At 38.7% G+C, this 9838-nt stretch overlaps 1 pseudogene; it reads left to right on the forward strand.

Annotated features, from left to right (window-relative positions):
* The first annotated feature begins 548 nt into the window (after nt 1-548).
* Nucleotides 549-3325, forward strand: LOC117064407 (annotated as a pseudogene).
* The last annotated feature ends 6513 nt before the right edge of the window (nt 3326-9838 follow it).

A 9838-nucleotide genomic window follows, 5' to 3' on the forward strand; every position in this document is an offset into this window, starting at 1 on the left:
AGCCTAGGGAAATTTCACACTTTTCTAGAGGCCACAGCTGGTTTGTAGTAGATTGAGGAAGAGAACCCATATCTTCTAGCTCAGAGAGCATTGTGTTTTCCCATATGCTCCTGTTAACCACAGGAAAATAATGTCACACTGTTACTAGTGGTGAATACGTACAGGTCTGCAGCAATTTGGTTCTTGCCTCCTAGGAGGAAAGAATTTGACTGAAGGGCATAGGCAGAGGAAGAGATTGAGGCAAGTTTTAGAACAGGATTGAAAGTTTATTAAAAAGTTTTATAGCAGGAGGAAGTGACCGAGCCGAGCTAGAGCGTCAAAGGTACCTCTGTGGTTTTCCTCACGTTCTTGAGTTGGGAAATGGCCACTGTTAAGTTGCAATGGAGATAAATCCCAGGAAGTACGATTTGGCGTGTCAGGAATTTGAGTTTAGAATTTAAATTCTCAGAGCATTCTCTCCAGGAAGTATTTTTACAGTATCTCAAAGACTTCACTTGACTTCTTGATCCTGCATAAACCCAAGGAAAATACACCCAAGGAAAAAAGAAATGGTTAGCTCCAATTCTAGATCACATTCTTCACGGTCAGAGTCTGGATCACAGTCTAGTTCTTGACCAAGATCAAGATCTCATTCTAAAAAGAAGTGATGCAGTTCTAGGTCTTGTTCCAGAACACATTCAAGGTCTCGTAGTAGAGATCATATGTATTCTAGAGATTATCGTCGTGATTACAGAAATAATAGAGGAATGAGATGATCTTATGGGTACATGGGTACAGAGGAAGGGGTAAACAGTATTATCAAGGAGGAGGAGGTAGATATCATCGAGGTGGTTATAGACCTGTCTGGAATAGAAGGCACTCTAGGAGTCCTAGATGAGGTCGTTCACGTTCCAGGAGTCCAGAAAGAAGATCTGTTTCTTCTCAAAGATCCAGAAGCAGATCTCGCTGGTCATATAGATCTTCTAGGTCTCCAAGATCATCCTCTTCTCGTTCTTCATCCCCATATAGCAAATCTCCTGTTTCTAAAAGACAAGACAAGAGTCTCAGGAAAAACAAACCAAAAAAGCTGAAGGGGAACCCCAAGAAGAGAATCCGTTGAAAAGTAAATCACAGGAGGAACCGAAAGATACAATTGAACATGACCCATCTGAATTTATCGATGAATTTAATAAGTCATCAGTCACATGTGATGATGTTTGGCCTGGCCTTTCAGCTTATGATAATAGTCCCAGATCACCCCATAGTCCTTCACCTATTGCTACACCACCTAGTCAGAGTTCATCTTGCTCTCATCCTCCCATGCTCAGTACAGTTCACTCTGCAAAAAATACTCCTTCTCAGCATTCACATTCCATTCAGCATAGTCCTGAAAGGTCTGGTTCTGGTTCTGTTGGAAATGGATATAGTTGATATAGTCCTTCTCAGAATAGTCCAATTAATCACATCCCTTCACGAAGAAGTCCTGCAAAGACAATTGCACCACAGAATGTTCCAAGAGATGAGTCTGGGGCCATTCCTCATTTTATCCTGATGGTGGAGATCAGGAAACTCAAAGTCTGGGAAGTTCTTAAAAAGGTTCACAGATGAAGAGTCTAGAGTATTCCTGCTTGATAGGGGTAATACCAGTGATAAAGAGGCTTCAAAAGAGACAGGATCAGAGAAAGGGAGGGCAGAGGGAGAATGGGAAAATCAGGAAGCTCTAGATTACTTCACTGATAAAGAGTCTGGAAAACAAAAGTTTAATGATTCAGAAGGGGATGACATAGAGCAGACAGAGGATTACAGACAGTTCAGGAAGTCAGTACTCACAGATCAGGGTAAAAGTTTTGCTACTGCATCTCACTGGAATACTGAGGAGGAAGGACTCAAGTACAAGTCCAAAGTTTCACTGAAAGGCAATAGAGAAAATGATGCATTTAGAGAAGAAAAAAATTGTAAACTTAAACAGACTGGATATGTAGCAGAAAGACCTAGCACTACAAAAGATAAGCACAAAGAAGAAGACAAAAATTCTGAAAGAATAACAGTAAAGAAAGAAACTCAGTCACCTGAGCAGGTAAAGTCTGAAAAGCTCGAAGACCACTTTGATTACAGTCCCCCTCTACACAAGAATCTGGATGCATGAGAAAAGTCTACTTTCAGAGAGGAAAACCCAGTTAGGATCAAAATGATAGCGAGTGATTGTCATCATCCTGAATTCAGACTCAAAATGGCATGCGTTCCTCTTGATGATTCTAACAGACCTGCTTCCTTGACTAAAGACAGGCTGCTTGCTAGTACACTTGTCCATTCTGTCAAGAAGGATCAAGAATTCTGATCCATCTTTGACCCCATTAAGTTGCCACAGGCCAGCAATAGCACTTCAGAGTCATTTATTCAACACATTGTGTCCTTGGTTCATCATGTTGAAGAGCAATACTTCAAGTTAGCCGCAATGACTCTAAACGAGTGGTTCACTTCCCATCAGAAAGCCACTGAAGAACATAGTACTCAGCAAAAGAGCCCTGAAATACACAGAAGAATTGACATCTCACCAAGTACCCTGAGGAAGCATACCCGTTTAGCAGGGGAAGAGAGAGTTTTTAAAGAAGAAAATCAAAAGGGAGATAAAAAATTAAGGTGTGACTCTGCTGACTTTTGGCATGACATTGATCGCCATAGAAAAGAAAGAAGTAAAGAACAGGGAGATTCCAAGGGCTTCAGGGAATCCAGTGAATCACGAAAGCAGGAAAAAACTCCAAAAGATTACAAGGTATACAAATCTTACAAAGATGAGCATAAACATAAAAGTAGAGAGCAAGATCATTCTCGATCTTCATCCTCTTCAGCATCACCTTCTTCTCCCAGTTCTAGAGAAGAAAAGGAGAGTAAGAAGGAAAGAGAAAAAAAATTTAAAACTCACCATGAAATGGAAGAATACTTAGGTTTTGGCGGAATTAGCTGACCATGAAGAACCTTTTTTCGAATTAGAGGCAGAGGAAGAGCCAGAGGAGTTTTTGCTGGCACAAATACTGCTCCAAACAATTCAAATACTACCATTCAAAAGAGACTGAAGGAAGAGGAATGGGATCCAGAATATACCCCAAAGAGCAAAAAGTACTTCTTGTATGACGACAGAGATGATGGTGTGGATTATTGGGCCAAAAGAAGAAAAGGTCGTAGTACTTTTCAATGTGGCAGAGGGCGCTTTAACTTCAAAAAATCAGGTAGCAGTCCTAAGTGGACTCATGACAGATACCAAAGGGATGGGATTGTTGGAGATAAAGAAGAGACCGTGGAAAATAATGAAGAAAAGAAGGACAGGTGCAAGGAAGAAAAGGAATAACAGATATGAAGTAAGATTATGACAGAGCAGTACTTGCACCAACCATTTTTTTTTACTTGATTTTTGTTTTTGAATAAGAATGTAAGCATTTTACTTAAATTTTACTGTTTGCAAGTAGTCTATAGAAATTTTGTTTTAAGTCTTCAAATATCTTGAGAAATAGTAGACTGTATGTTGAAAATTGTACTGAAATAAAGTAGAAAATTGTTACGTACCATATTTGTAACTATCAACTTAAAAAAAAAAAACTTTTAACATTTTTGTTATATGCATTATAATTCTGCTTTGTCTATAAGATATGGTCAAGCACAGCTCTGTGAAAGTTCTGATTCTCTGCCTTCCCTGTTTGTCAATGTTTTATTCTGAAGTAAACATTAGTTCTACATATAAATCCCAGAACAGAAATTGTTTATAGAGACTACACTAATTATTTTAACTGTATACATCTGTTTAATTTGAAGACACTACATTGTAGGGCGACTAATTTTTGAAGTATACCACAGACAAAAAGTTGTTGCTTTGGTAAACTAAGCTCGTTTAACACTTGAGCAAATGATTAAGGAGGAATAAAAAAGCTTTGTCAATAGCTAAAAAGTACAAGCTATTAAAAATTAGATTGAAAAGTTTTAAGAAAACGTTATTTTTACTGAAAGCAAGCAGTGGCCTATAAAGAAGATTCTTAGGAGCTTTTTCTATTTGCATTCAAAACTGAGTGTTCTCTTTCTATTCCTATTTGACAGTTTGAGTCATGGTCTTAGATATTAGCTATTTGTGAGAGGAAACTGGTTTGTAATAATACTGCAAATAGAAACCCCATTTCTACTGAACATCCTAGTTTTAAATAGAAGAAAAACTGCAATCCTGGGACTGGTATAGAGGAGGTTTATCCTGCAGAATAAGTTGATACATTAGTACCTGATTTCATATCTTACATATTTATTTGAGCTGAACATTAGTTTGTAGTGTAACTATTAGTAAAAATAGAGAAACACAACATACTGTTCATTAATAGTATTTTAAGAAAATTGTTTTTCAAATGTCACCAATAAAAGTTTTGGCAGGAAGCTTGTTGCCGCATTGATCTAACTTTTTTTTTTTCTCTCCCCTATTTCAGTTGCAGTTTGTAAAATGATTTGTTCTTTTTCCTCTTAAGGATTCTATTCTTTAAGGTAGATAATTTTTCAAATGTGAACTATCTTTTGTGTCTATATTGATAGCTCTTAAAGTAGTGAAAATCTAAAATAGTAAATTTCAATGTTAATTCTGTCTGCTTTATGGGCATCTATAAAAGTAGACACATTTGTTAATTTAGTTGTGTGTGTTAAAAGGAGCTAATGCTTATTCTGTTAATGTGAACTTTTGAAGATCTTAAGTGTATTGCTCTTTCAACCTAAACACTTTCAAGGATTTGCAATGCATCTAGCACCTAGATTACAGCCAGGGACATTGGTTAAGAGCTGTTGGAAACAAAACTAAAAGCAAACTCAACATATGTGATGTTTATGACCCTCATATCCTTAGTATTGTGTGATTTTTCCCTCCTTCACATACATGTCTTTCTGAAATTGTCTATTAAAGCAGAGGAAATACCTTTCAAAGAAAGTATGTATTGCATTAATCAGGACATAATATTCTCCTGTTCAAAATAATACTTATTTACGTGTGAAAGCAACCTGGATGTGATCCCCAACACAGAATTTTCATGACCCTTTTATTGTATACAAATAAATACATAACAGTTACTTGGTTAGACATCAAAAAAAAAATTTTTAGAGCAGGAATGAAAGGAAGTAAAGTACACTTGGAAAAGGGACAAGCAGGCAACTTTAGAAATCCAAGTTCCTAGTTCAACCATTGTGGAAGACAGTGTGGTGATTCCTCAAGGATCTAGAACTAGAAATACCATTTGACCCAGCCGTCCCATTACTGGGTATATACCCAAAGGATTATAAATCATGCTGCTATAAAGACACATGTACATGTATGTTTATTGCAGCACTATTCACAATAGCAAAGACTTGCAATCAACCCAAATGTCCATCTGTGACAGACTGGATTAAGAAAATGTGGCACATATACACCATGGAATACTAGGCAGCCATAAAAAAGGATGAGTTCGTGTCCTTTGTAGGGACATGGATGCAGCTGGAAACCATCATTCTCAGCAAACTATCACAAGAACAGAAAACCAGACACCACATATTCTCACTCATAGGTGGGAATTGAACAATGAGGTCACTTTGACACAGGAAGGGGAACATCACACACCGGGGCCTATTGTGGGGACGAGGGAGGAGGGAGGAATAGCATTAGGAGATACACCTAATGTAAATGACGAGTTGTTGGGTGCAGCACACCAACATGGCACATGTATACATATGTAACAAACCTGCATGTTGTGCACATGTACCCTAGAACTTAAAGTATAATAAAAAAAAAAAAAGAAAAAAGAAAAGAAATCCAAGTTCCCTGTTTGACACTTGACTTGGGGTTTTATACACTGGCATGGTTCTTGGATTTGTGTCTCTCCTCCCTTGACTTTTCCTTTGGGCAGGCTGTCCATATGCACAGTGGCCTGGCAGCACTGGGGTAGGGCCACATGCAGAGTGTGTTTACTGAAGTTGTGCTTTTGCTCATTTGAGGTGTTTTTCCCTTACCAGTCACATGTTCCTAGAAGGTTATAGACCAGTTAAACTCTGCAATTTTGCCTCTTAGTGCTCATTATTGAGCCTGCTCACCAAACTCCTGAGATCTTAACTGGAAGCTGCTGATCACAAGCTTCAGTTTTCTATTTTATTTTTTTGGAAGACTGCCTTTCCCTGACACTGGCTGCAACCAATTATTATTTTAGAGACAGTTTAACAACTTCTTGACCATCCCCTGATGGTTGTCTGACATTCCTGGTTGTGGGGGTCCCTCTCCTGCCCTGTTCATGTCTGTCTGACTACCTGCTCTAACAACATGCTACCGTCTTTCCTATTACTTTCCCATACATAGTATCAGCTCAACTAAACCATTCTTGACACTCTTCTGGCCACCACCCAAATACCTCAGGACAGAGACTAATGGTCTTTAGGCTGCTGATCTTGGGTGATAGGCTCCAGGGATCTAAGTTAAAAAGAAAGGTGGTAGAGAAAAATATTTGGCGAGAAAAGAGAGGTAAACAAAAGAGTTCAGATGTCTTTTTTTGGAAAATAAGGAGGAGTTGTCCAGCATAAAATCTACAGCTCCAAGGAACTTACCACTAATAAATTAAGATGCTGAGACACAGACCTTTCAGTAGTATCAGCAAGGTTGACCTTTGCTGTGATAGCTCCTGTTTACTGTGTATACAAATTATATAAGTCACAGCAAAGTACAAATTTGTCATATGGGGACATTCCATGTAGTTTCATTGCCCTTGGTGGTGTGAAGAGGAAGCCATGCTTTGAATGATCTCACAAAACTCTGTTTGTGTTAATTTAACATGACAAGTAGGTAAGAGGCCTTGGGAAATCCCAAGAAAGGTAGGATGAAGGAAGGAAATTAGACTGTCAATGCCTGAATAATTGATATTATAGTTAACTCTTCCAGGGCAGTGGGTAGTAAAGATAATCAGGAAAACAGAAACGTAAAAAGCAGAAACCAACTATTAATTGATAGGTTTCTGTTTTGAAAACAGCTCTTATTTGTTTCTATCTCTCTTTCTGGGAAGTTGTAGTTTTTCAAGGGTAAACTCTAAGTTCTCTCTTGTGTAAGATTTTAGTTTCACAAATAAGTGGTTGAAATCTTGGGTTCTTTTTGCATTGGGCACTGACTGTCCTCTGTAACAGGAGCTGTGTGTCAGTTGATGTCCCAATATAGAGATATATCCAATTGGTTCTATTCTCTTCCCCACTGGTCAGGGGCAAGATGCTCTCCTGCATGCCTCCATCCTCATACAAGGTGTCCAGATGCCCCTCCTCCTGTTTAGGGGCTAGGAAGTTCCCAAGATTATTGAACCCTAGGTTTTCTTTAGGTTGATGACATAGGTTGTGCCAGTTCTTCAATCCATTTGGTAATTGCTTTTCCTTCCATTCTGCTTATTGGTATTTGTGGTTGTATATTGGTATTCCTTCTCCTTCCCTCCTCAAAGACCACAGGTTTTATTCTTCCATATCTCTTTGCTCTAGGAGATACTCTACTTTTGTGCTACCCTCCCCCAACTCCTCTAGTCTACGAGATGGGAAAGTTGGTCCTACAAGCCTAGAAATCAGAATCTTCCTTTTGGATTTGACTTTCCATCTGCTTTGTTATAGTCAAGAGGAGGAAAACCAGCTCTTGGATAGCACTGAATGTTAAGAGGGAGCAAAATGCACAGGAAGCAACCATGCTAACATTCTGAGCTAGCATGCTACACCACCTATCTAAATCATTATGTTTACCTTTTCTTAAATACGACCAAGTGGATGAGACCAGAATGCATTTGTTAGATTAGTTTTGTCTTCTACTGAGGTTTCCTTTGCTTGCAAGTGACATATAGAAAATTTGAATTAACCTTAATTAGTAAGGAAATTGATTGGAGAGATACTATGATATCTTGGTGAAATAAAAGGAAGAGAACAATACAGTCTTTTTTTTTTTTTTTTTTTTTTTTTTTTTTTTTTGAGACGGAGTCTCGCGCTGTCACCCAGGCTGGAGTGCTGTGGCTGAATCTCAGCTCACTGCAAGCTCCGCCTCCCGGGTTCACGCCATTCTCCTGCCTCAGCCTCCCGAGTAGCTGGGACTACAGGCGCCGCCACCTCGCCCGGCTAGTTTTTTGTAGTTTTTAGTAGAGACGGGGTTTCACCGTGTTAGTCAGGATGGTCTCGATCTCCTGACCTCGTGATCCGCCCGTCTCGGCCTCCCAAAGTGCTAGGATTACAGGCTTGAGCCACCGCGCCCGGCCTGAGAACAATACAGTCTTAAAAAGGGCAGAAGTACAGATGGGTCTTAAGAACTGCTGGTCCCAGGCTCTACAATGCCCTCATGGCTCTTTTCCTCTGTCCATTCACTCTTTAACTTACTTCTATAGATTGGCTTGCTCTGCATGACAGAAAACATGACCACTCACTAATTCCTAAATGTAATTTTGTAATTGAAAGAAAGATATTATGTTCCCCTTCCCTCATAGAAAAAGAAGAAGGAAAAGACAATCTGAGCAGGATATCTCCTAGCCAAAAATTTATTTTAGACCTTAAAATAATAAATTATAGAGCTTCTACTGGAACTTCGTATAGTGAAATGAACAGCCCTTAAGAGACATGTGTTTGACAATGAGTTTGTTTTCCATTCCCAGGAGATACAATAGGAGAAAATTGAAAGTATAATTTGGTGATAAAGGAAAGGAATTAACACTGATCTACATAATGACAATATTAAGTATGCCATTGTGAGATTGCTAGCCTTGCAAAGCCTGTCACTGGTAAGAACATTTCTTCTCTTCCTTATGAGTTGAAATTAAGCTGTTTTATTACAAACCAATATTTATACTTTCCATATATACATGTGAGTGTCTGTGTTTCCACCACTACCTGCCGGAAATTAGAATGATAATTAGACAAGTTCTATGACAAACACTGGTACAAAGACTTTTAGAACCCTTGGGTTGTTATTTTAGGCGGAATCACTCAGACATGTAAAAAATTCCACAGAAAGAAGTCAAATGCATAATACAGCAAAGGTTTCCTATTGGTAGGGACATAGTATCCCAAAAGGTGTGTGTAGCATCACAAAGAGAGACAGACCTGAAAATTAGCCAGGCATGATGGCACACACCTGTAATCCTATCTACTCAGGAGGCTGAGGCAGGAGAATCACCTGAGCCTGGGAGGCAGATTGCAGTGAGCTGAGATCATGACATTGCACTACAGCCTGAGTGACAGAGTGAGACTCCATCTCAAAACAAACAAAAAGCAAAACAAAACAAAACAAAAAAAGAGAGAGAGAGAGAGAGACAGGGAGAGAGAGATACAGACCTGAGAAGGGGGACATAAGGTAAGGAAAACAGATGTTCATGAGAGGCTACCCTGTACAGTTTAAACTTCTTGATTGCTTTTATTTTAGATGGTGTACACAGCACGACAGTCAACAAATATCACAGACTTAGCTTCAAAATATCTTACTAGCTTCTATACTTACTAGCTAAATATCTATACTTAGCTTCAAAAATATCTATTTAGAGAAGAAATGAGAAAATGTGTCATGTGAGACCAGGATAGGTATAGAACACAGAGCAGATACCTACATATTCCTTGGTCCCACAGGGGTTCATTGGCCAGCAGACCCAGATTTCAGCTATATGGAGTGACCTACAAGAGTATTTGCTGCAAGTGTGAGAAACCATTCCTCAACTTCCTTTGCCATTGTCTATAACCCTCTTGTGTATCAGAAGCACCTTCCTAGTTACAATGTTCAATGACACAAGACATATTTAAGCACATTTAGTTTATCAGAATATGTGTTTGATCCAAAATAAATCATCTGTAACGTAATTAGATTATTCATATTTTTAAA

This window comes from Trachypithecus francoisi, unplaced genomic scaffold (genome assembly GCF_009764315.1).
Source record: "Trachypithecus francoisi isolate TF-2019V2 unplaced genomic scaffold, Tfra_2.0 Lachesis_group2, whole genome shotgun sequence".
NCBI lineage: Eukaryota > Metazoa > Chordata > Mammalia > Primates > Cercopithecidae > Trachypithecus > Trachypithecus francoisi.